A 27,211-nucleotide genomic window follows, 5' to 3' on the forward strand; every position below is an offset into this window, starting at 1 on the left:
TGAAATAAGATTTTCAGATAAAAGGAAACTAAGAGAACTCATTACCACCACATCTGTGGTACAACAAATAATATTGAAGTAAGTTCTTCAGTCTGAAGAGAAATAAAACCATGTGGAAATTCAGATCTTCAAGAAGGAATGAAAGATCATCGTAAATGGTAACTATGTTTGTAAACACAAAAGACTATTTCCCAAGAGTGATGTCAGCATCACAGGAGAGTGAGCTCTTCTGTTAGTCTCTCTTCCTTAAGATACAATGAAAAGGACATTCATAAACCAACTGAAGACATTCACAGAACACAATAGACGTCCGAGAGATCCACACAGCCTTAGGTCTGAAGGTGGAAGTGCTGGACACCCTCCGGGAGGCAGCAGAGGAACAAAAGGAGATCTCCTATCCCTCCCAACCAGCAGTGATCTAGGGCATGGGACATTGCACAGTAACTGGCACGTGACAGAGAGGAGAAGGAGGAAAAGGCAGCCCTCTGTGGGAATGCTTGTGCTCTCACAATTCCCTCCAAGCCTGTGGGAATGCTCCACACCGAGACAGTGAAACAATCACAGGAATATCCTGCACATGAAAGAAAGTGCCTCTCCACCCCTCCTACTTGGCACACCAGCTCAGCCAGTTGGCCAGAGCAGAGGATCCCTGCCAGAGCACCTGAACATATGTCCATGAAACAGAGTGGCCAGCAGCCAAACACAGATGGGCTCTGGTGGCACAGCTGGATAGCCACATCTGCAAAGGGTCACAGTGGGCTCAGATAACACCGTTCCTGCCCCCTCCAGTGGTGGCAGGTGGAATCTGCTACCAGATGCTACTTTACGCAATAGCAAAAGTCCACCCCATCAAATAGCATGGAGAGGTATATTAACACTCCAGACCAGAAGGAAAATGACAAGTACTCAGAAATCAATCCTGAAGTCACAGAAATTTACAACCTAAATGATAGAGAATTCAAAATAGTTATAAAGAAACACAATGAGTTATAAGAAGATTCAGAAAGAGAGTTTAAGGATCTCAGGAATAAAATTAATGAACAGAGGGAACTATTCACAAAAGAGATTGAAATGACTGGAAAAAAATCACAAATATTGGAGATGAAAAACACTATCAATGAGATAAAGAAAAACCTGGAATCCTTAAAAAATAGAGCTGATATTATGGAGGACAGAATCAGTAATTTAGAGGACAGAAACATAGAAATGCTGCAGATGGACAATGAGAGAGAACTAAGACTAAAAAGAAACGAAGAAATTCTCCAAGAAATATCTGACTCAATTACAAAATGCAACATAAGGACTATAGGTATTCAAGAAGGAGAAGAGAGGAAGAAAGGAGTGGAGAGCTTGTTCAAAGAAATAATAGCTGAGAACTTTCCAAACCTGGGGAGGGAGCTGGAATTACATGTAAATGAAGCTAAAAGGATTCCTAATTACATCAATGCAAAAAGACCTTCTCTGAGGCATACTGGCAAAAGCCAATCACAAAGAAAAAATATTAGGGGCAACAAGGCAGAAGAAAATAATTTACAAAGGAATTCCTATCAGACTTTCAGCAGATTTCTTAGCAGAAAACTTACAGGCTAGGAGAGAGTAGAAGGATATTTTCAAAATTCTGAAAGACAAAAACTTTCAGCCAAGAATACTCAACCTGGTGAAACTATCCTTCAGATATGTTGGAGAAATAACTAAAAGGTAACTAAAAGCTGAGGGAGTTCATCTCAGGACCCCCCTATAAGAAATGATCAAGAAGGCCCTCATACCCGAAAAAAAGGAAAGAGTTTACAAAGCCTTGAGCAAGGAGATAAATAGGCAGACAAAATCAGAAAATTTCAGCTCTCTATCAGAACAGGTTAGCACACTTAATTACAACGTTAAAGATAAAGAGAAGGAACGCATCAAAAATAACAAAAATCACTTCATTTTAATCACAAACTCAGAACACAAAATGGAATAAGTTGTGACAACAGTAACTTGTAGCCGCCCCTGACGCAGGAAGGGTTAATAATCACTGGAAAAAGTTTGTCAACAAACTGTGACCTGGAGGTGAGAAGGCCGGTTAGCCAATGACGGGTAAGACCTCCAGGGGGAGGCAACCTAAGACAGGCATCGGTCGCCTGGGGGCACAGATGGAGACATGATATCGGGAGCAGGAGGGGCCATTGCCTAGGAGGACTTGCATGCTCCAAGATAAAATATACGAGCACAGCAATAACATGATAATATCAAAACAGAGGCCAAGGGAGGGCTCCTTGAGAAATCACTAAGAATTCTTGGCATTCGCTAATTACTTCATCCAGAACGCCTGTGTATGTTTAACAGATGTAAGCTTTGTATATATTGAAACGCTGGTTATAATAATCTCAGAGTGGCCATCAGCCCTCTCCGCATCTATCCTGATGTATACATTGGATTGCAACACCGACATAACTCATATGGGAAGAGGAAAGGGATGGAACTGGCTTAGGCTAAGGAAATAAGAGGCTATCAGAAAATGGACCATCTCATCTGCAAGATCTTTTATACAAACCTCACAGTAACCACTAAACAAAAAACCAGAATAGAGACACAAATGATAAATAAAGAGAAAACTATCATAGAGAAACACCAAACTGAACTGGCAGTTGGAAATACATAGGATGAGAAACAAGGGAAATACGAAAAAATGGGAAAACAAGTGATAAAATGGCAGTATTAAGACCTTATATATCTATAATCACTCTAAATGTAAACTGATTGAATTTTCTGATCAAAAAACACAGAGTGGCTGGATGGATTAAAAAGCAAGACACAACAGTATGCTGCCTTCAGGAAACACATCTCAGCTATAAGACAAATACAAGCTCAGAGTGAAGGGATGGAAGATGATACTACAAGCTAATGGCAAACAAAATAAAACAGGTGTTGCCATTATTATATCAGACAAAGTAGATTTCAAGATAAAACGGGTAATGAGAGACAAAGAGGGGCACTATATCATGATAAAAGGGACATTCCACCAAAAGGACATAAAACTTGTAAATATATATGCACCTAACACAGGAACACCAAAGTATATAAAGCAACAATTAACAGACCTAAAAGGAGAAATTAACAGCAACACAATAATAGTAGGGGACCTTGACCCACGACTTACATCAATGAATAGATCATCCAGGTAGAAAGTCAACATGGAAACAGTAGTCTTAAATGAAAATATGGACCAGATGGACTTAATTGATATATATAGAACACTCCATCTGAAATCAGAAGAATACACTTTCTTCTCAAGTGCACATGGAACATTCTCAAAGATAGACCATATGTTGGGAAACAAGGCAAGTCTAAATAAATTTAAGAAGATTGAAATCATATCAAGCATCTTTTCCAAACATAATGCTATGAAACTAGAAATCAACTACAAGCAAAAGCTGGGAAAGTCACAAATATATGAAGACTAAACAACATGCTATTGAACAACCGATAGATCAACAAAGACATAAAAAAATCTGGAGATGAATGAAAATGAAAATATAACATACCAACTCATATGGGGTGTAGCAAAACTAGTCCTATGAAGGAAATTCATAGCAATACAAGCCCACCTTAACAAACAAGAAAAATCTCAAATAAGCAACCTTAAACTACACCTAACAGAACTAGAAAAAGAAAACAAACAAAGCTGAAAGTCAGCAGAAGGAGGGAAATAATAAAAATTAGAGCAGAAATAAATGAAATAGAAACAAAAAAAAATAGTAGAAACTATCAATGAAACTAAGAGCTTGTTCTTTGAGAAGAGAAACTAAATAGACAAACTTTTAGCCAGACTCACTAATAAAAAAAGTGAGAAGGCTCAAATTAAAAAAATTAGGAATGAAAGAGGAGAAATTACAATGGATACCACAGAAATAAAAAGGATTTTAAGAGTATACTATGAAAAACTATATGCCCACAAATTGAACAATCTAGAAGAAATGGATTAATTTCTTAGACTCATACATCCCCAAACTGAATCAAGAAGAAATAGAGAATTTGCACAGACCAATCACAAATAAAGAGATTGAAACAGTAATCAAAAACCTCCCCACAACCAAAAGTCCAGGACCAGATGGCTTTTCAGGAGAATTCACCAAACATTCAAAGAAGATTTAATACTTTCTTTTTTGAAAAGGATTGAGTTGAGAATAGTTGGAACACAGCAACACATCGAAAGGATCATACACCATGATCAACCGGGATTTATACCAGGTACAGGGATCGTTCAACATCCTCAAATCAATCAATGTGATACACTACATTAACAAATTAAGGAATATAAACCACATCATTATCTCAACAGATGCAGAGAAAGCATTTGACAAGATCCAACATCCATTTATGATAAAAACTCTCAATAAAATGGATATAGAAGGAAACTACCTCAACATAATAAAGTCCAGATATGACAAACCCAGGCCAACATCATACTTAATGGGGAAAAACTGAAAGCTATCCCTCTGAGAACAGGAACAAGATAAGGGTGCCCTCTCTCACCACTCTTATTCAACATAGTATGAGAAGTTTTGGCCAGAGCAATTAGGCAAGAAAAAGAAATAAAATGTATCCAAATAGGTAAGGAGGAAGTGAAACTCTCACTGTTTGCAGAGGACATGATTCTATATTGGGAAAACTCTAAAGAATCCATTGGAAAACTATTAGGAATAATCAACAACTACAGCAAAGTTGCAGGGTACAAAATCAACTTATGAAAATTAGTTGCATTTCTATACTCTAATAATGAACTAACAGAAAGAGAACTGAAACATACAATCCCACTTACAATCACAACAAAAAGAATAAAACATCTAGGAATAAATTTAACCAAAGAGGTGAAAGACCTATACAATAAAAACTATAAGATATTATTGAAAGAGATTGATGATGACATAAAGAAATGGAATGATATTCTATGCATAGGGATTAGAAGAATAAACATAGTTAGAATGTCCATATTACCTAAAGCAATCTACAGATTCAATGCAATCCCAATCCCAATGACATTCTTCATGGAAATAGAATAAAGAATCCTAAAATTCATATGGGGCAACAAAGTTCTTGAATAGCTAAAGCAATCCTGAGAAAAAAGAAGAATGCTGGAAGCATCACAATCTCTGATTTCAAAATATACTACAAAGCTATAGTAATCAAAACAGCATGGTACTGGTACAAAAACAGACACATGGATCAATGGAACAGTATGAAAGCCCAGAAATAAAAACCACACATCTATGGGCAGTGAATCTTCAACTAAGAAGCCAAGAATATACAATGGAGAAAAGAAATTCTCTTCAATAAATGGTGTTGGGAAAACTGGACAGCCACATACAAAAGAATGAAAATAGATCATTATTTTTCACCATACACAAAAATTAACTCAAAATGGATTAAAGACTTGAAGGTAAGATGTGAAAACATAAAACTCCTAGAAGAAAATATAGGCAGTACTCTTTGACATTGGTCTTAACAGCATCTTTTCAAATTCCATGTCAACTTGAGCAAGGGAAAGAAAAGAAAAACTAAACAAATGGGACTTCATCAGACTAAACAGCTTCTGCAAGGCAAAGGAAATCAGGAAAAAAGGAAAAGACAACCCACCAACTGGGAGAAAATATTTGCAAATCATATTATCTGACAAAGGGTTAATCTCCAAAATAAATAAAGAGCTCATACAACTCAACATCAAAAAAAAAAAAAAAAAACAACCTGATCAAAAAGTAGGCAGAGGATATGACCACACATTTTTCAAAAGAAGATATACAGAAGGCCGGTAGGTACACGAAAAGATGTTCAACATCACCAATAATTAGGGAAATGCAAATCAAAACTACAATGAGATATCACCTTATACCCATTAGAATGACTATAATTCCAAAGACAAAAAATAGCAAATGTTGGGGAGGATGTGGAGAAAAGGGAACCCTCATATACTGCTGGTGGGAATGCAAACTAGTGCAATCACTACGGAAAACAGTATGAAAATTTCTTTAAAAATTACAAATAGAAATGCCATACAACCCAGCTATCCCACTACTGGGTACTTATCCAAAGAACTTGAAATCAGCAATTCAAAGAGACTTATGCACCCATATGTTCATTGCAGCATTATTCACAATAGCCAAGTTGTGGAAGCAACCTAAGTGCCACTGACTGATGACTGGATAAAGAAGAGGTGGTATATATATATATATATATATATATATATATATATATATATATACACACACACACAATGGAATACTACTCAGCCATAAAAAAGACAAAATCATCCCATTTGCAACAACCTGGATGGACCTTGATGGTAATATGTTAAGCAAAATAAGCCCGACAGAGAAAGACAAACACCGTGTGATTTCAGTCATATGTGGAAGATAAACAGATAAATGGACAAAGATCACAGATCAGTGGTTACCAGAAGGGAAGAGGTTTACGGGGTGAGAATAAGGGGTAAAGGGGCACATATATATGGTGACTGACAAATAGTAACGTACACCTGAAATTTCACAGTATTATAAACCATTATGACCTGAATAAAATAAAATTTAAAAGAAGACTATTTCCCCTTAATTTCTTTAAAATCCACACAAACTATTAGAAGCATAAATTATATTGTAGGGCTTGTAATATATGTAGGTGTAATGCATATGACATCTATAGCATAAGGGGATGGTAAATCAACCTATACACTAGCTAGTTTTCCCCATTTTCTGTGAAGCAGTACAATATTAACTCAAAGCAGACTGTTAAAAGTTAGTGATGTGAATTGCAATGCCTATAAATCCACTAAAAATGCAAAAAACTATAGCTAAAAAGACAGTAGGTAAATTAAAATGGAATTCTAAAATATATTCAAATAATCCAAAAAATGTAGGAAAAAGGAATAAAAACCACAGGAGTCAAAGTGAAACAAATAGTAAAATGGTAGACCTGAATCCAATCATATCAATAATTACATTGTGTTAATAGACTAAAGATTCAAATGAAAAGTCAGAAACTGTCAGAATGGATAAAAAGGAATTCCAAACATATGTTGTTTACTAGAGATGTACTTTAAATATAAAGACACAGATAGCTTGAAAGTAAATGGATGAAAAATATATATCATACAAATAGTGAGAATAACAAGACTGGAGCAGTTCTATTAATATCAAATAAAGTAGACTTTGAGACAAAGACATCATGAGAAAAAAAGGACCTTTCAAAATAATAAAAGCGAGACAAAAGAATAATGTGTGTATGTACCTAATAACAGAGTTTCTAAATGCATGATGTCAAAATTGACAGAATTAACAAGAGAAATAGACAATTTAACTAGTATGGTTATAGATTTTACACCCCTTTCTCAGCAATTGATAAAACAGCTAGACAAAAAATTCTGTGAAGACATAAAAGATCTGAACAACGCTATAAGCCACTTGAGCTAACTGATATTTGGAGAACAGTACATCCAGGTGAGAAATGATAGTGACTTGGACCAGGTGAGAGGAGTAAAGTGGTGATAAGTGATCAAATTCTAGATATATTTTAAAAACTGACTTGGGAAAGTTGCTTATCTCAAAACATTGGTTATAAATCAGCAAAGTGAGGATAACTAGTATCAACTTCATTGAATTACTGTAAAATTAAATGAGATAGTACATGCAAGATGCTTAGCATAGTGCATGACTCAGAGTGAGCAAATAGTACACTTAGCAATTTGTCTTACTATTACAATCTGGGGAAATCATCCATTCAGAAAATACTTATTGAGCTTTCCTAGGTGCCAGGGCCTAATTTAGTCACAGAGATATTTGCATATGATGAGGTTCATCTAGCAGCTCACACCTTATAGATGAGACGGAAAGCAAACATTGCACTTCATTGTAATACCAATGGGAGCAGGAATGCCCAGCGCCTGGGACACATGCCCAAGAATGAGACATAAAAACCACCACATTCACTTGTTAAAATGTCTTTCACAGGAACACACCTGTGATTCTCTGCATTTTATTACTCTCACAATTTCATCTTTGAGCCACTATGCAGAGTCAGATTAACCAACAATAGCTTTAAGTCAAGAGAAAATTGCGGATAAGAATAGGTGATACCTGATACTAAATTTCAGGGTTGAACTTTAGACTTTGCTAGCCTGATTGTACTCAGGGTATTTGGTTTCTACTGTTTTTTGCTAAAGGAAGATTGACCTTTACGCAGTTCTGATTTCTGTGGAATTAGAGAAGAAAAAGAACCCTAAGAGCTAGAGATTCAAGATGGAGCATTTACAGCAGATATTTGAGGAGCACATTGTTCAAGTCATACCACATTCTGGTCAACAAATATTTTAACAGTGAGGAAAAGAGCCTTTTCAAATTAATTTTTCAAAGAGATTAATCCCAGATGGTCTTATATGGGTTGGAAGAGGAATAGGGAAATTGTATAATATGATCCTGTGAAACTGAGTCAGAAATAAGTATTTCTACCTTCACTGTGTCAACACCTACATCTTTATTACATATCCCATGAGCAAGTGCTGAGCACAGAGGATACAAAGAAAAATGAGGCACCATTAGAGGTTTCCTCCAGGAGGTGGTGTGTCAGTCTGGGAGGATATCCAGTGACCTAGGGATCATGCCACCAGCTCCAACTCAGGCTAGATTCTTGGCCTGCAGAGAGACATGACTGCTGAGGGCAAAATTCTAAAGAAGGGGACCCTGGCCTTTGGGCTAGATGCCTTCTGAGTGTCCCTCAGGCCCACTCTCCCCATCCCACAACCCTGCTCTGTGACCATAGAGGCTGACTTTATGGGCTGCCCTACTTGGCTCCATTGCCCTCAGGCTTCTGGTGAGCTTTCACTGAGTCACGCTGCATAGCCAATAGCTGCAAATTGTTACAACAAATATCTATTTCTGTCTCATATTACACAAGGGCTGATCTAAAAATCTATTTCCAAATATAAGGTAATGAAGATTTACCCCTGTATTTTCTTCTAAAATTTTTATAGTTTTAGTCCTTACATTTAGGTCTTTGATCCATTTTGATGTATTTTGCAAATGGTGTGAAGTAGAGGTCCAACTTCATTCTTTTCAATGTGGATATCCAATGTCCCAACACAACTGTCAGAAAGGCCATTCCTTTCCCCATTGAATGGCCTTGGCACCCTTGACAAAAATCATTTGACCATATATGCGAGGGATTATTTCTGGGTTCTCCATTCCTTTGTTCTGCGTATCTGTCTTCATGTCAGTACATTTGGCCGTTTTGATTCTTTTAGCTTTGTAGTAAGTTTTGAAATCAGGAAGTGAGAGTCCTCCAATTTTGTTCTTTTTCAAGATTATTTTAGCTATTCTGGGTCCCTTGCAATTCTATATGAATTTTAGAATGAGTTTATCAAAGTCTTTCTTCTACAAAGAAGAAAGCTAGAATTCTGATGGTGATTATGCTGAATCTATAAACCAACTTGGGGAGTATTGCCATCTTAACAATATTAAGCCCTTTGATTCATGAACATGGAATGTGTTTCCATTCATTTATATCTTCTTTAATTTCTTTCAACAATCTTTCAGTGTACAATTCTTACATCTCCTAGTCAAATTTGTTCCTAAGTAGTTTATTCTTTCTGATACTACTGGAAATAGAATCGTTTTCTTGATTTTATTTTTTGATTCATTGCTACTGTGTAGACATACAGCTGGTTTCATACAAATTTTAGAATCCTTTATTCTAATTCTTTGAAAAACGCCATTTGAATTTTAGTAGGGATTGCATTGAATCTATAGATTTCTTGGGGTAGTATGGACATTTTGACAATGTTAATTATTCCAATCCATGAACAGGCAATATCTTTCTATTTATTTACTTCTTCTTCAATTTCCTTCTTCAATGTTTTTTAGTTTTCAGTGTAGAGGTCTTTCACCTCCCTGGTTAACTTTATGTCTAGGTGTTTTATTCTTTTTCTTGCAATTGTAAGTGGAATTTCTTTCTATATTTCTCTTTCTGATAGTTCATTGTTAGTGTATAGAAAAGCCACAGATTTATGTACGCTGATTTTGTATCATGCAACTTTACTGAATTCATTTATTAGTTCTAACAGTTTTTCGATGGGGTCTTTAGGGTTTTCTATATATAGTATCACATCTTCTGCACATAGTGAGTTTTACTTCTTCCTTTCCAATTTGGATGTTTTATTTCTTTTTCTTGCCTAATTGCTCTTGCTAGAACTGCCAATAATATGTTGAATAAAAGTGGAAAGAGCAGACATCCTGGATTTGTTCCTGATCTTAGAGGAAAAGCTTCAGCTTTTCACTGTTTAGTATCATGTTAGCTCTGGATTTGTCATATATGGCCTTTATTATGTTGATAGGTTCCCTCGATACCTACTTTGTTGAGAGTTTTTATCATAAATGGATGTTGAATTGTAAGTGCTTTTTCTGCATCTATTGAGATGATCATATGATTTTTATCCTGCATTTTGTTAATCTGGTGTATCATACTGACTGATTTGCAGATGTTGAACCATCCTTGCATCACTGGAATAAATCCCACTTGATCATGGTGTATGATCCTTTTAATGTATTGTTGAATTTGGTTTGCTGATTTTTTTGAGGACTTTTGCATCTAAGTTCATCAGGGATATTGGCCTGTATTTTTCTTTTTTTGTGGTATCCTTGTCTTGTTATGGTATCTGGGTAATGCTGGCCTCATAAAATGAGTTGGAAACTTTTCCTTCTCTTCAATCTTTTGGAAGAATTTGAGAAGGATAGGTATTAAATATTCTTTGAATGTTTGGTATAATTCACCAGTGAAGCCATCTGGTCCTGAACTTTTGTGTACTGGGAGATTTTTTATTACAGATTCAATCTCCTTACTAGTACAGTCACGCATCACTTAATGACAGAGGTATGTTCTCAGTTATGCATCATTAGATGATTTCATTGTGCAAACATTGCAGAGTGTGCTCATAAAAACCTTGATGGTATAGCCTACTACACACCTAGGCTATAATGTACTCATTTTATAGGATCACCGTTGTATGTATGAACTGTTATTGACTGAAACGTCATTACACACCACATGACTGTAATTGGTCTATTCAGATTTTCTGTTTCTTCTTGGTTCAGTCTTAGAAGATGATATGTTTCTAGTAATTTATCCATTTCTTCCACATTATCCAATTTGTTGGTGTATAATTGTTCATGGTAGTCTCTTACGATCTTTTGTATTTCTGTGGTATCAATTGTAATGTCTCCTCTTTCCTTTCCAATTTTATTTATTTGAACCCTCTCTCTTCTTTTCTTGGTTAACCTAGTAAATGGCTTGTCAATTTCTTTTCTCTTTTTGTAGAACCAGCTCTTTGTTTTATTGATCTTTTCTATTGTCTTTTTAGCCTCTAATTCATTTATTTTCACTCTGATCTTTATTATTTCCTTCCTTCTACTAACTTTGGTCTTTGCCTGTTCTTTTGCTAGTTTCTTTTAGGTTAAATGTTAGATTGTTTATTTGGGATTTTTCTTATTTCTTGAGGTAGACCTGTGTCACTATGAATTTCCCTCTTATAAGTGTTTTTGCTACATCCCATAAGTTTTGGTATGCTGCATTTTCATTTTTACTCATTTCAAATTATTTTCTAATTTCACTCGTAACTTCTTCTTTGACTTAGTTGCTTAAGAGTATGTTATTTAATTTCTCCATATTTGTGAATTTTCTAATTTTCCTTCTGTTATCGATTTCTTGTTTTATTCCATTGTGCTCAGAGAAGAAACTTTGGATGATTTTAATCTTTTTAAATTCATTGACTTGTTGTGTGGCCTAGTATATGTCTCTCTGGGAGAATACTCCATGTACATTTGAGAAAAACATGCTTATTATGATGTTGTTGGCTGAAGTGTTCTACAGATGTTTGTTTGATCTAGTTGGTTCATAATGTTATTCAAGACCTATATTTCTTTATTGATCTTCTTGTCAATTATTCTATCCATTATTGAAAATGGGATATTGAAGTCTCCAACTATTATTGTTGAATTGTCCATGTCTCCCTTCAGTTCTGTCAGTTTTTACTTCATATATTTTGGGGCTCTTTTGTTTGGTGTGAATATATTTATAATTAGCAATCTTCTTGATGCATTGTTCTTTTAATCAATGTATAATGTCCCTTGTCTCTTGTGACAATTTTTGTCTTAAAGTCTATTTTGTCTGATATTAGCCTAGCCACACTAGCTCTCTTTTGGTTGTTATTTTCATGGAATACCTTTTGCCATCCTTTTACTTTCAATCTATTTGTGTCTTTGGATCTAAAGTGAGTCTCTTGTAGACAGCATATAGTTGGATCATGTTTTTTATCCATTTTGCCAATCTCTGCCTTTGTATTGGAAAATTGAATCAATTTACATAAAGTAACTACTCAGAAGGAAGGACTTAACTTCTGCCATTTTGCTATTTGTTTTCCATATGTCTTGTATCTTTTTTTCTTCATTTCCTCTATTGCTGCACTCTTTTTTTGATTAACCGATTTTTTCTAGTGTACCATTTTGATTCTCCTCTTATCTCTTTTTCTGTATATTTTTATTTTCTTCTTAGTGGTTTCCCTGGGGATTACAATAAAATCTCAACTTTGTAATAATCAAATTTGAAGGAATGCCAACTTATTTTCAATGGTATGCAAAAACTCTTCTTTACTGTTCATCAGCGAGAAGTGAAATTGTAGGATCTTCTCAGCCTATTCTGAACCTGTGTCCAGCTTTGGGTCTGAGCGTTTCCTCCTTGAGTCTCCAGTATACTTGGGTATTTTTTAAAGCCGTTATTCTCCCATGTATCTCCTTTCTCACCCTTTTCCTTCCCAGGCTTTTTGATCTGTTTATTGCTTATTCTGACTGTTTTATCACTGGCCCAAGCTGCTGCAGCCAATACTTTTCCCTTTAAATGCTTTGGAAAACACTGCCTGGGAAGCCACCACAGCCCTGGGAATGCTTCAAATAAGATAAACAAAAGCAAGTACTTGCACCAGTCCTTTAGGGAACCCCAGACAGGTCAAAACACACAACTGCAATTCTTTGAGAATAAGGTCCATCTTGCTTCCTCTGGTACTAGCATCTACAGTAGTGTTGGAGGCTGCTGAAACGGGCAGTTAACCATTGATGATTAAGTAGCCAGGAGCTAATTTTTTTTTTCCTTTTTGCAATTACTGATTAAGGCTTTAAGCTGTTTGCCCACCCATTGTTAATTGTGCTGTTTAGGCAATATGTTATCTGACTCCCAGTAGGTTCCTATAGGTAACATCTCCCTGGAGACTGTGTCACCATGGTAAAGGGTGTTTCAGCTGTTTTTCAGGAATTAGAATCCCTTGTCCACTTCAGGCCAGTTGAGACCACAAACCCAACAACTGGGCCCATGCAGATGTCTGATAAGTGAACTTTTGATGTCAAGAGGCTAAAAACTCCACCTTCAGATCATGTTAACACAATAATACGCATTTTGAACGTGCTTCCTATGAAGAGGCATGAAGTCTGACTACGCTTGCACAGATCATCAATTGCTTCACCTCTCCTCAGCTCCAATCATCTGTCTCCACATTTCAGACCACCTTGTCCCCCATGCCATAAATATCCCTGAGTCCCCATTTTTGGTGAGGCAAATTTGAGATTCATTCTCCTGTTTCCTCACTTGGCTGCCTTGTGATTAAACCCTCTCTCTGCTTCAATCTCATTGTCTTGGTGTTTGGCTTTCCAGGCAACAGGTAAAACCCAACCTGGTTTGGTAACACTGCCATCTTCATGGCTGCCACTGATCTTGGGGATGAAGGACGGCAAATGGGCAATTTAAAATTCCACAGCACTCTCTTATTGTAATGCATCAGTTTCTTTCTTCATTAAGCTTTCCACAGTTATTCTAAATTTTTACTAGATTGCAGGGTCATGTTAAGTTGGATTCTATGAGATTTTTCCAGCTTAGTTGCTTTTGTGGAGGGATTCTCTACACTGCCATATTCAGTGACATCAATTGAAATAGTTCTGCATCTTACTTTATGGACAAGAATATGTTTAATTTGGTAATGTTCTATGTGTGCTTGAAAAGAGTATGTATTCTCCACTCTTAGATGAGGTGCAATTTATGTATCCATTTGATGTTTTTTCTGCTTAATAATAATTGCTAAGATATATGTATTCAATGTCTCACTAGAATGATAGATATGTGTATTTCTCCCTGTAATTCTGTTCATTTTTTTAAATGTACTTTAGATTAGGTTAATAGGTATTTGTTAGTTTAGATGTATTTTTTCCCAGTGAATTGAATGTTTTGTCATTATTCAGTCAACTTCTTTATCTTCAGGTATACTTTTTACCTTAAAGCATAACATGAATGAAGCAATGTCACCGTTCTATTGATTTGGATTTGCCAGCGTATATTTTTCTACCCTTTAATTTCAATTTATAGATTTTGCATATGTCTCTTAAAAACAGTATATAAATGGATCTTGTCTTTTCAAGTGTAGTAATTAGTTCTTTGACTAGGGCATTTAATTCATGGAGTGAAAGTATTGATAAATTTGGGTTAAATCTACTATATTTTGTCTTTTCTCTCTGTCTTGTCTTTCCTATGTTTTACTCTCCCTTAACATTACAAGATATTATTTTCATCATTTATAGTGAATATTTGTTTAGCATTACCTCTACATTCATAATACTCTTTGCTCTTTAATCTCACCTGAATTTCAGACCTACCATTTGGGATCAACTTCCTTTGCCTGAAGTATATCCTTTACAATTTCAGTTTTTAAAAATCTGTTGGTAGCAAACCCTCAGTTTTAGCTTTCTTTCTCTTTTAGGAACAAAATAACATCACCAGATCTAGTATGTATCTGTGAGTCTGCAAAATTTCAGACAGTCATCTGTATACCTTGAATCTGCCCTGAAAGCAGGCAATCGGTAGGGCAGATTTGGTATTTGAGAAGAAACAGGGAAGGAGGAAGAACTATAAAAAAGCCATAAAACCTGGAGTAACCATATTTCAGTGTTCACCTAATTATTAATAACATTCTTTTCATTTTCGAAAGTTTTATAGTTTGGATAATAAATTCAACGGCCACTTGAAGAAAGCCCAACTGGCCGGCAATCCTCCTGGCTTCTAGAGCCAGGCTTTCATTTGTATTCAACTCAGACAGTCAGAGATTTTACTTCCAATGGAATTCAGTAGTTTGTGGCAGTCCAATGTTGCTACTGAAAATATCCAAGAGAAGGTTTAAAGGCAGGAGAAAGCTGCTGAAGCAATCAGGATGAGGAGCCAAGATTCCAAGGAGAGATTAGTTGACAGTTACAGCTGCCTTTCCTCTACTGGTATTTGCCATTTCTGTGTGTTCTGTAGGAGGCAGGGAATTTGGGTTTTGTCTGGGCAGAAGGCTGCTGTTAGGACACAGAGAAATCAGCAAAGCCTTTGGTTGTTTTGTGGGGCTGAAGAGACAAAATTAGAGGCTCAAAGAGCCAAGAACTCAGTGAAAAGAGAGGGCTGGAGAACTAAGCCTGACATGCGAAGAGTTTCTTTTTTTTCAAAACACTTGCCAAATTATGCAGTTGCCTGAGGGAGAGGCAAAAACAAAAAAAGAAAAAAGTTGGAAAGCTTCTTAAAAGCAGAGCCAAAGTTCTGGCAGTTTTGTTTGTTTGTTTGTTGTGTGTTTCTGGTTTTTTTGCAGTCTTACTCTACTGAGGAGGCAAAAGTTATAGTGTATGACTGCTAGGGAAAAATTTCATAATTTTAAAAATGGATTAATTCAAAAGAAGCAAGAAAAGAAAGAAAATGAGGCATAAACCAGGGAGACAAAATAGAGAAAAATAAAGCAAGATAGAAATAAATGCTAATATGTCAGTATTTACAATAAATGTAAATAGGAAATATTCCAGTTCAAAGACAAATGATAGTCAAACTGGTTAAAAACAAAACAAAAACCAACTATATACTGCTTATAAGAGATACTTCTTAAATAAATAAATAGATAAAGAGGGAAATTTTGTAATAATGAAGAGTTCAGTATACATTAGAAGGTCACACTATCTATCCCTTGTAATCTCAGTACTTGCAAGAATTCTCAGGGTAGAGTATGCTGACATTCCCTTGATTGTTACTTGTCACCTTTCCCTCCAATTTACTGCACACAGCTCAATTCCTAATCAGCATTGGTCATCTCAGCCTCCTGCCTGCTTGCCTTCCTTCTTAACCGCTTTATCACAAGAGTGGACATAGCCCTTTTCCTTCCTTTTCCACAAACACAACACTATGGCTTGTAGCAGATATTGCTCAGGCTTAGGGGTGAAGAAAGGACATTACTACATAGAACAGGAAACAGCTTTAAACTGGATAACTGTTTCTCAGTCCCTCAATAGTTTTTTCCAAAAGGGACGCTATCACAGTTGTACCTTTCCCAAGTTCTGGTCAGTCATCTCTTGCTATCTCAGTTCCTTTTCCCTTGAATTCCAGAACCCTAACCAGTATGCCAAGAAGAAAACTAAAAGATTCCTGTTATTTATTTTTCAGAACAGTGTTTCTGCCCCTTTATTTCAAGTTCACCCTTCTAAACTTGCAGATTGGACAGTGGTGGGGACTTGCTAGGCCTGTGTGTATGTAGCAAATAGTCCCATCACAACATCCTATAAGTACTACAGCCGTCTTCCTTCTGATGTATGGTCTGAGGATGCAGAAACAGCCAAGTTGGCATATTACATATGCCAAAAGAGAGAAAGAAAGAGAGCATGTAGAAGCAAAATTTCTCATGAGGTGAAGAAGAGCTAGGATCTACAGCGTAGGATTTGCTTTTACAACAAAAAGTGATATCTTCTGTAAGATTTGTGGGCTATATGGAAGGAGAGATGAACAATGGGGAGCAGAGAGGCAGGTCAGTTATGTTGTGATGCATGGAGTATCTGAGAGCTTTTATTTGCAAATAAGCTGCGCATAACTGATATACAATAGGGGGTGACCCTATATATAAAGAAGTTTGGAAGAATAAATTGACTTCTCAGTGAAGGTTGTAAATGAAGAAGCCAGTGGCCCAAAGTGAAAATATAAATGGCAAAAGAATTTCAATATAAATAGCACTGAAGTTGAAATTGTGAAGTTCAACTCTGAAGGGAGCCAAGTTGTAATGTGTGGGGGCAGAGGAAGGGTTGTGAGTGGAAGACGGGGTAGGAGTTACATTTGAGATGATTCTGATGTGAGTTGGAAGTAAAAAAACACAGAACATAAAATCCATAATTGCTGGATTCATTTTGGTATGGAGACAGGGAGAAGGCAGAAAGCAGTGAAACTTAGATGTTGACAGAATTGTATTGTTGGCTTTTTACATGAGTTTAAAAATCTGCCGGAATCTCACCCACTCAGATCTCCCTTCTCCAGCAGTTTGGTTCTCTGCCAAACTTTGGGTAATAAATAGAGTCTGCAAGTTCTCTGAACACACGGCTGCAGCTGGTCAGGGGAGAGATCAAAACGATATCACAAGGTAAGGATGAAACGAATATTCTGATAGATTTTTTTGGTCAGGTTTTGTAAAGTAAGATGTTGGGAACCAAGGAGAACTGTTTTTTATTTCTATAACATAAATGACTAGGCTGATTTGTTATTATTATTGCCAATAGCAGTAAAAGTTGATGATAATAGTTGCTACTAACTTATAACTCCATTTTGATTTCTTTCAGGTGATTTGGAAAATTATTAATAAATTGCTAAAATAGATTGTAATAGTCTTTATAGTAAATATTCTCCTCCCTCATCACAAAATTTCATAAAGCAAGTTGGTAATTCTTCTTCATACATCTAATGCTCATTGAAGACAACCTACTCATGATTGTTAACAAGTGGTTTTCAAGAAAAGGGAACAAACAGAAGGATGGAGAGGTACCATCCCCTGAGAATCATGTGTTCAAAAATCTGTGAAAAATAAGGAACTGACATCCTAAATGGGTCAATTCAAAAGCTCATTAGCTTTGCTGCTATTCTTCATTTGGAGATTTTCCTTTAAAGACTGTTTTGTCCTCTTTATTTCTTGCTGTCTGCCTTGTGGTGATATTTTCTCCTTGCACTTTTCTCTGTCTTATCTTTCCTCTTTTAATTTCATCCCTGAAAAGGCACAGCTCTGTGTTCAGAAAACTTTGGAATTCTCCGTTTTCCAAAGTTGGGGGTGCTGGAGCTGAATCACACAAATCAGTAGTGTCCTTCAATAGTTAAGAATTCTCAGCACAGGCATCACTCTCTGCAGCTCAGATCTCACATTTTCTCCACTCTTTTCTGAAAGGATGCTGGATTTCCTACCAATCCTTGACTAGCGGTTGCATAATTCATTTTCTCAGTCATGTATTGACCTAGATATTTTTCTCTTTCCCATCACTGCTTAACTTACAATATCTACAGCCAGAGTGTACCTCTTTCCCTTTTCCATTTATAGAGAGGGAGAAGTTCTGAGGGGAAATTTCACTTAGGGATTGAAATAGGACTGGAAGTAAGAGAAGAGATTGAGAAATGGGAGCTGCCACCCTGGCTAGGGTCTGTAGAGGATTAAAGACACAGAGCTTGCAACTGACTTCAGGGAATGTGCCTGAGTCTCAGTTGTAGAAGTTCTGCTCCACAGAAGAATTAAATTATTATGGGGAAATACTGCAGCAGGTAAGAGTCGGGGGGCCACGACATTAAGGGAAGAAAAAAATAAACACCAAGGAATATTTATGCCGGTATATCTGACAGCATGATGTCTTTTTTTGAGATTGTGTGCAGAATTAAATCATTACAGGGAAGTACTGCAGAGGGGGCAGCATTGGGGAAGAATATATATACATCAGAGAATATTTATGCCAGTAAATCTGATAGCATGAGGTCTTTTCCAGAGATTTGAGTGTGATTGTACCAAAATCAGAGTATCTTTCATTCAACAAATTAAAATTTTGGCCAACACAGTGGGAATCAAGAGTGACAGTCAGAATTCTTCTTTATATTTCACTTTGCAGCAGGGACATTTAGAAATATTCAGACCAAAAATAATCTCCTTGAATAGCGGAAAAAAACTTTAATTAGGTCAAATAAATGATGCTTTATTCAAGGACTTCAGGAAATCATGGTAGATCTCTTCACAGTTTCCCTCTGGGTTCTCTGGTGCTGACATCTGTCTGCAAAAGGAACATTTCAAGGGACACAGCTTTAGAGGGCAGGCAGAGTCCATTGTTGAGGTGCTCATAGAGGAGGAAGGAGTTTGGGGCCCTTCCTCTCTCACTTGCTGCCCTTGTTACTGTTGGTAGATCATGCTATAGCTGTGAAGCTTTTTGTTGTTAAATGAGTGCAATATAGCGTAATAGTAAAAAACACAGATTTTTTGAGTCAGACAGGCCTCAAATCCATCATCTGTCATTGACTAGTTGTGTGATTTTGGATCTTACTTAATGTTCCTGAGCCTAAATCTTTTTCCTATGGTGTAAAATGTAAAAAAAAGAACAAACAAAACAGTAACAACAACAAAACAGTCTACACTAGAGAGGTGTTGTGATGCTTATGAAGGTAAACCAAGTCAGAAGCTGTCATTAAAGGTGACTTATCAATCCCTGAACATACACGCGATGTGAGATATTTTTCCCACATTATCCCATTTAATCCTCACAACATCTCTGGAAGATAAATATTCTCTTCTTCATTTATAAAATTAAGCAGGTGAAATTTGAAAAGATTGCACTAAGCCAAGATGACACAATCAGTAAATTTCAGACCAGAGATTAAAACCCAGAGTCAACTCCCATGAAGGAAAAAGAACCAAGAAAGATCGATTCCAAATGACTTCGTTTAGTACATGGCCAATCATCTTTGTGAAACCATTTTCTCTTCAAAGTTTCCATCATTTTCAAACATAAAATTATTGTTGGGATGACAATAAAACCTCGCACCCATTTTCTCAGGACTACAGTCTTTGCCATTTGAGAGAAATGGTCCCTGCCGGCCATCACTCTTATGTAACTTTCTTTTGCTATTCCTGGAACCAAGAGGAGTCCACCCACAAACTTGGCTGGTGCTTTGCTTTTAATCAGAGCATGTCTATATCTAAGTCCTTGTCACTAAGAACACCACATAAATTGGATGATCGTCACAATTTTCCCTAGCAAAACTAGCACTGAGATCTTTTGCAATTGTATGACTGTTTTGTTCATTATTTCTGTTGGAGTTCCTAGCAGAGATTCAAATCTCAACTACTCCAACCTCTTAGCCTCCTGGCTCTATCAGTGGCAGTTGTTTAAGAAATGCTATTTAAATGTTATAAGCCAATGTGACTTCAAGAAAATAAATTTTTTTAAAATCTAGATATCTGTTTAAAACATGATATCTATAGTCAACAGCAATGTATTGTGCACTTAGTTTTAAGAGTGGATCTCATGTTAAGTATTCTCACTACAATAAAATAAAATAATCAGGAAAGCAAAAAAAAGAAGAAATGCTATTTAAGCAGTTTATCTTTTCTTTTGTAAGAGGAGATTATATTCCTTTTCCCTCGAGTTCTTTCATTTGGGGGCTTATTACACCTAAACATTAATTTTCCTCTAACTTGAATTTATTGGTTCCAAAATTTTTCCTTCCCAAGGTTTAGTTTTCCCCTTATCTTGCATACATATATTATGTACTGCCCACATTCGTTAACAATCCTGTTTAGACAATACTTTATCAGTACTTAGCATAATTTCTTCATATTGGTAAATTAGTAGTAGTAAGTTTCCTTGAATAATATTTCTTTCTAATTTTTTATAAAGGTTTTAGCCACAGACATTAGGGCCAGTACTCATTCTAAAGTGGCTCTCTTTAGCTTCCGTTTTTTTCCTTCATTATGACTTGTATAAGATCCATATTACCTGAATGAATATGCATATTTTTTCTTCACTGACTTACTCAAGAGCCATATGGTTTGTGAAGTCATAATCATAATTGCCACTATGTGGTGGTCATTTAATAGAATAAATTGAATGTTACTAACTCAAAGGAGTATAAGCTGTTCTACTAAGACAGTTTGGAAGGTCCCATTCCTGGGACATTATATGCAATGCTTACATCTGGCTCTCCCATGATTATTACCTTTCATTATGTCAAGTGGAAGGATTTCTCCTCAGTACTGTGAGGTCCGTGAGATCAGACTCAGCGTTTAAAAGCATTAAAGTCATCTGCATTGTGATGTGCCAGTTGGGAAAAAATATTGCTTATAAATCCTTGTGTTTCTTAATTCATAAAAGTATAAAAATTATATAAAAGTCCATTATTTTGTCAGCATCCAATTTTTCTTGTCCAGTTATTGTGGCACATATTCCTAAAAGAACTCTGGGTTTAGACACATTGGCTCTTTCTACTATCTAGGCAGAACCATGCAGGCTCTAATAACTTCTAAGGTTATGGTTCATTACTAGGTCCAGATAACTTCTCTACCTATTATATGCAAGGTCTGTTGGCAAAGGAAGGGACAACTGTTATATTCTTTCACTCTGCATCATTGGGTACACTAAGGAACAGGTCATAGCTATCCAGAGGAGGAAAATGTTTAAGTCTTATCTTGGAGAAGACGAAAGGTATTTAGTAGTCTTTCCGCTTTACTAGTTTTCACCTCAAACCCAGTGACCAGGTAACCAAGCTGAGCCTGCTTAGACTCCCATGTAAAGATGATAAAGTCAGCGATTTGGGGAAGAGCTGGAGCAGCCCACGGAGCAGGCAGAGTGAGAGAAAAAGTCTTGTCACACCACAGTGGACAAGTTTCCAGACCTTTGAGGTGATTTCTTGATCATTGCCCAAGGCATTTAAACTTTTTTAACTATTTAAACTATTTAAACTTTTACGGGAATTAAATATCCAGGGTGTGGATTGTGGCTTGATTTATTCAGGTCAATGGCCAGGAACTCTCACATCTGTGAGTGGAAAGCTTCCATACTCTTACTTCTTAAATGTCTTCTAATAATCAAATTTAATATCATCTAATACACAATGACATGTGTTACTGGGTGGCCATTTGGTTGTGAAAGAAAGTCTCATGGTCTACCCAGGGGTGATGTTCAAAACATTTAACAGCTTATGGTATGGCATGAGCAGAGATAAAAGAGAAAGAAACCAGCCACATGGAGCATTCCAGCTGAATACCAGCATTGGGAGGGACTCTCCTTCTGGCTCTGGACCATATCAGCTAATTTGGGAATATCGTGGCATTGAAGGTGTTGTGAAATAGCTAAAGCTTTACAGAACTTTTAACAACCTGGCCAGTGTTTCTGCCACAATTTGATAGGCATATCCCAAACATAAAAAAAAAAAAATCCTGTAAAAGTTATGCTAGCATTAAGTGTAGTCTTTGTACAAGGAAAAACTTTCACATATTTTGAGAATATATTTATAACTAACTTCTGAGAAAAGGTAATCCAAAATAATATTTTGATCAGGAAACAGTTTTTAGTACTTTTCTTTTTTTCCCTTTTGTTAAGGAAGATTCACCCTGAGCTAACATCTGTGTCAATCTTCCTCTAATTTGTCTTTGGGTCACCACCACAGCATGTCTGATGAGTGGTGTAGGTCCGTGCCTGGGATCCAAACCCATGAACCAGGGTCACCAAAGTAGAAAGCATTGAACTTAGCTACTACGCCATGGGGCCAGCCCTTGCTTTTCTTTTCTGAGCATCATTATGGACTTGTTATTTTTGTTGATACTGTTATAACTAAGTCATTTTCAGATTTAACTTGTTTTGATTAGTTATAATTTTTACTTTTTGAGTCAAATTGTCACAGTTCAGCACATAGAAGCCCCTTTATGCTGGTTCACTTGCTCTTTTTTTTTTTTATCCACCTCAGCACTTTAAAAAATGCATCACTGTTTTCAGGCAACAAGTTATTCAGGTTTACTTTGCATTTCTTCTACCCAAAACATGAAATTTGCCACTCTCCAAAGAGCCCTGATTTCTTCAGTGGAGAACGTTATAAATTACAAGATCTGGGCCCTGGAATATGTATTGGGTTATTTCATCACAGTACTGACACGAAAGGAATTCAGTTACAGAGATAGGAGAGGAAATATATATATATATATATAAAATCATGAGTTCATGGGGCTGGCCCCGTGGCTGAGTGGTTAAGTTCACGCGCTCCGCTGCAGGTGGCCCAGTGTTTCATTGGTTCGAATCCTGGGCTCGGACATGGCACTGCTCATCAAACCACGCTGAGGCAGCGTCCCACATGCCACAACTAGAAGGACCCACAATGAAGAATATACAACTATGTACTGGGGGGCTTTGGAGAGAAAAAGGAAAAAATAAAATCTTTAAAAAAAAAAATCATGAGTTCATATTGGCTATTTCAATGGAGTTCTAACATTACTTTATTATATACCTATTTTATCTATTTTACTAATAGTAAGTCAAAATACTTCTTACAATTATTTTTAGTATTTTATTTTGTTATGAATATATAAAGATTTGTTTGATTTATACTTTGGTCCAATAGTCGAAGTTCTTTTTAACTTTGAAAGTGTTGCTGCCTTATTAACTGACAGTTTTTTTATTTGGTAGCTACATTAGTTACTGGGAGATACGCAAACCTGCTTAACAATTCATTTTATGAATAGGATATTAACTGAAGTTTGATCTTCAAAGTTTTGACATTTGTCAAGTCAAAGTCATTTCATTTTTTCACTATTTGTCCAGCCACAATGATTTAATGCATGGATATATGTACATTATTTTCATAATAAATTTTATATACAAATTTATATACACAAAATTTTTTGGTAAACAAACCCAGTCAGTGTTTTACCCTTTCACAAGAATAAAATAGTAATAATAGTACTATATTGGCAATCTGCATTTAAACCGAGCACCTCAAATAGTTACTTATAAGTTTTCAAAACCTTGTCCTGATACAACAATTTTCAGTTTATTCTATTTCTGATATATCATGCTTTTTCTCTCATATGTAATATTTTTTATTGATTTTAATATCAATTTATATATCTATATTATTATACTAAAGTTTTTTTAAACATAATACTTTAAAAACATTAAAATGTTTAAACAAGCTGCTATGAAAAATATGGAGAATGTGCAATCTATATATTTTAGAAATCACTGATAGTCTCTCTTTTAACTTAAAAATTTTATTAACATATAACATACACACAGAAAATTGTCCAAGTCATGACTGTACAGCTTAACGAATTGTCGTAAAATGAACAAACCTATGTAACCACATAAAAAAACAGGAGAGTACAGAACCCCTAAAGCCTCCTTATACGCTCTTCTAGTCACTGTGATCTCAAGGATAGCCATTATTACGCTTTTTAATGTCATATATTTGATTTGCCTGTGGGGTTAGAACTATTTATAAATGAATTCATACGTTCTATACCCTTTCGTGTCTGGCCTTTTTCACTCAACACCATGTCTGTGAGATGCATCTGTGTTGGTGCACATAGATGCGGCTTGTTTATTCTCATTACTGGTTAGAAGTCCTGTAAATGAATGTTCCACAATTTATCTGTTAAAATGTAAATGGATATTTGTGTTCTTTCCAGCTTGGAGTTATATGACTAAGACTGCTGTGAATGTTCATCTTTTGGCAAACATTTCTATACCTTTCTGTTGGGTATATACCTTCAGATAGAATTGCTGGGCCAAAGGGATGCATATGTTCAGCTTTAGTGGATACGACCAAATTATTTTCCAAAGTGGTTGTAACAATTTACACTCTTACCAGCCATGTATAAGAATTCCAGATGTCCCAAATCCTTGCAAATACCTGGTATTTTCTGTCCTCATTTTAGCCATTCTCAAAGGTGGGCATTATGGTTCACCTTCAACTTTAGTGTGTGTATTTTCTTTACCTTTCCTAGAAATATGTTATATTGGTCTTGGGCAACCGGTATTTTTTCTCCAGACTTGAGTTAGGTAGCAAACACACTTTAGGAAAAAAAAAAAAAATCTTTCCTGGGATTGTAATTTTGGAGCTGAGGCACGCCTCTGTTGTGTCCTAGTTGCAAGGAAACATTAATTGGAGAAGAAAATGTTAATAAAACAAACCATCATATTGTACTTGGGTTTCAGAAAAAAAAATAGCCAGGAATCAGTTTTTTAAAAATGTTATACTGCATAGAAATTTTAAAAAAGGATTATTCTTTTAACCACATGGTCACAAATTGAGTTTTTTTAGACTTTGAATAAAATATAGTTTACGAAAATTTAGTCAAGTTATTGTTGAATCAGTATGAGCTAATAATAAGCCGCCCTCATTAACTTTCTTAATTAAAACGTTTTTCAAATGACGTATAACTTAACAAAGTGTCTGCTTTGTGTAATTTATCACACGCATTTGATAAACCAGAGCATACAGAGGTTCTACATGCGACACCAAAGTAGGAAAGGCTGACTGGTTGATTAGTTTGTTAGCTTACTTTTTTTTTTAGCACTAGGACAATTCTTATCTTCCAGTTGGATGTCAGGAGCTTGAAAATAGAAAGTTCAGGTAAAGCAAAGTGCGTTTTTGAAACTTATCTTTAATCTTCATAATATAACTAGCAAGCACTTTACTAACCAGTCCCTTACTTCCATTCTTAAAGAAAAAAATTTTTTTAATGTTTTTATTTTTAAAGCAGGGCTGGTACATTTATGTTCCACTCATGCATAGTTTTGCTACCTCGATTGCTACTTGGACTGCCTCCTCTTGGTCCTACATTTTGGAGATTAGAGTCTTTCTCCATTTCCATAAACATCTGGTTCATCTTTTCAGAAACACCTCTTGTTATTTTTAATTATTTTCCCAAAGCTGCCTTCAAGTGAAGCCTACTAGCTCCCAGGAAGTATCTAGTGGTGTCCCCGTGCAGTGGGAATGGAACTTGGGTACACTTTTCACTGCCTTTAAATATGTATCTGTGGTGTCTGGAATACATTTCTTCTTATCAACATTTTTTGTGTCTGAGAAGTGTACCATACTCAAATCAGCCTGCTTCTTTACAAATGAGCCAATTTAAAGATATATATTACATTCTATTTGAAGATGAGCTTCAAAATCCAAACCTTTGCCTGTCTAAAAATCTCATGCTTCTCTTTAGAAACAAACAACTACAGGGCTGGCCCCGTGGCCAAGTGGTTAAGTTTGTGCGCTCCGCTGCAGGCGGCCCAGTGTTTTGTTGGTTGGAATCCTGGGTGCAGACATGGCACTGCTCATCAAACCACACTGAGGCAGCGTCCCACATGCCACAACTAGAAGGACCCACAACAAAGAATATACAGCTATGTACCGGGGGCTTTGTGGAGAAAAAGGAAAAAAAAAATCTTTAAAAACAAACAACTAGTCACCTGATAGAATTTAGGTTACTGCCTAAAGAACTGTATCCTTGTCAGGATTTTAGAATTGTGCAAATATTAATAACTACTTTAGGCATTAGCATCTGGGCACTATTCCCAGAGTCAAAGCTGGCACTAATGAGCAAGTTCTCATTCTCAGTTAAGCAATCTGTTTTGATTGTATTGCTGCCCATTCCAGATGCTTTCACACTTCTTAGTAATACTATTTGTGAAGAATTAGTCAATATCCAGAAATAATTCTTCTATCCATCCGTACACATAGATGCAATTACTATCTTTTCATGAATAAACAGTATATTTTGATATACTCTTGGCATTGCCTACCCTTGCAAATTGTCTTCATTTGTGGATCTAGGTATAAACTTTTTAGAACATAAAACAAGCCATTCTAAAGCAGTAAACTGAAGCCAAAATAGACTAGATTGTATCTCCAATTTGAAATAAAGTTTTGTGTGCTCAGTTATGACCTAGTGACTCAGGTATATACGCATGGTGTGACTTGGCACCTGCATTTCCTTGTGTATTTCTCAACAAGCCTTTGTCCAGGCTAGGATTTTGCCCCACCCTTGTTCTCCTGGCCCCTTCTGCAGAATGCTGTGCCAGAACTATTTTCTGTGACTCAGTTTTAATCACATCTCCTAAAACTTTTCTCACCGTACCCTTATGTTGTCTTACAAGCTAGAAGGAAGCAAATCAAGGCCGCACCCCCTTATCTGCATCCGAAAAACTGAGCAGTTTCATTGTTTCCTAGAGCTAGGACATTGCACTGTGTAAGAATGTATTCCAATGGTTATTAAATTCCATACATGAGACATAAAAACAGCACCAAAAATTCCACAATAAACTGTAACTTTTCCCTGTACTTTCTCCACTCTGTTTTTATTTGCTGT

The 27,211-nt window shown here is 36.1% G+C and overlaps 1 protein-coding gene across 34 annotated transcripts in view; it reads left to right on the forward strand.

The window, feature by feature from the left end:
- The window catches only part of IL33 (interleukin 33), a 158,166-nt gene that overhangs the window by 105,481 nt on the left and 25,474 nt on the right, over window positions 1-27,211 (forward strand). For 8 of the 34 annotated variants that reach the window (XM_070248326.1, XM_023627334.2, XM_070248330.1 and 5 more), the window contains exon 2: window positions 17,359-17,476. The exons of 3 other annotated variants lie outside the window; for them this stretch is intronic. The gene's annotated coding sequence lies outside the window, so the exon portion shown is untranslated. Of the gene's footprint in view, window positions 1-17,345; window positions 17,477-18,446; window positions 18,637-27,211 lie in introns of those variants that run through there. 23 more of the 34 variants (XM_070248309.1, XM_070248327.1, XM_023627330.2 and 20 more) reach the window with 12 other exon arrangements.

The sequence above is a fragment of the Equus caballus genome, chromosome 23 (genome assembly GCF_041296265.1).
Source record: "Equus caballus isolate H_3958 breed thoroughbred chromosome 23, TB-T2T, whole genome shotgun sequence".
Classification (NCBI taxonomy): domain Eukaryota; kingdom Metazoa; phylum Chordata; class Mammalia; order Perissodactyla; family Equidae; genus Equus; species Equus caballus.